This window comes from Gekko japonicus, unplaced genomic scaffold (assembly GCF_001447785.1).
Source record: "Gekko japonicus isolate JY-2015 unplaced genomic scaffold, Gekko_japonicus_V1.1 scaffold734, whole genome shotgun sequence".
NCBI classification, from domain to species: Eukaryota; Metazoa; Chordata; class Lepidosauria; order Squamata; family Gekkonidae; genus Gekko; species Gekko japonicus.
Window position 1 is genome coordinate 254232 of NW_015174295.1, and position 1291 is coordinate 255522.

Below are 1291 nucleotides of genomic sequence, written 5' to 3' on the forward strand. Positions count from 1 at the left end.
TGGAGAAGAAGACCCTGATGCTGGGAAAGAGCGAAGGTCAAAGAAGACGGGGACGGCAAAGGATGAGATGGTCAGACAGTGTCATAGATGCAACGAACATGAAATTGAGCAAACTTCAGAGGACGGCGGAAGACCGGAAGGCCTGGCGGGATCTGGTCCATGGGGTCGCGAAGAGTCGGACTCGACTGTGCGACTGAACAACAACAACAAGCTTTCGTGTGCATGCAACAACAACAAAATCAAACAGTAATAAGGTGGGACAACAGCACTGTAATAAAATATTATTTGCCACATAAGAAGAGTTATTAGATGGGGAACTGAAAATTCAGAGGTTGGAGGGGACATCTGGCACCTTATAAGGGTGATTTTTGACGGGAGTGCCTGTCTGGTACATTAATGGCTAGATAATGCAACAGATAATGCAATGGACCATCACAACAAAGCTGGAATAACTGCAGAAAGGGAAACACAGGATCCGAAGAACCTTTTAATTTTGGTTATCTGCCACTGGCACAATTTGCATAAGATATTACCAGCATGTGAAATAGCGGTTAGATTGTATATTTCTGTTGGACTGTTGTTTTTTTTGGGGGGGGGAGCAATTAGTGAAAATAGATGTTTTGACGTGTTTCAGATTGGTTGAAGGAGAACAGAAGAACAGGAGCAAAGGACCACTTACCTTTGAGGTACAGTTTCTCCAAAGGAAATATTGTTTTATATATTAAAAAATGTAATGTAGAGGGGAAAAGCTCCTATGTCTGCAATTGCTTTTCTAAACTTCTTAGTGGGTATTTTAAAATGGGAGAGAAAAAAGAAAAGAATCAGTGTGTTTTAAAAATGCAGTTCTTCTGGGTTCCAGAAATAAGTATCCAGTCAATTGGAAATTAGCTAAGTTTCATGCTCTGCTCTGGAAGTTAACCGCTGTAAGCTGTTGTGGCCAGTTATTGGCATGAACTCTGACATGGCTACTTGTAAGGGAGATTTTTGTTTTGCTAAGGCAGGGTCTGAATGTTGCTGCTTTGTTCGTTTCCACTCTTTCTCTTATTTCAAGCCGTTTGATAAGAACATAAGAGATGCCAATGTTGGATCAGGCCAAAGGCCCATCCAGTCCAACACTCTGTATCACACAGTGGCCAGAAATACCAGGTGCCATCAGGAGGTCCACCAGTGGGGCCAGGACATTAGAAGCCCTCCCACTGTTGCCCCCCCCCCAAGCACCAAGAAGACAGAGCATCACTTGCCCCAGAGCCCCTAGCTATACCTTGTGGCTAATATCCACTGATGGACCTCT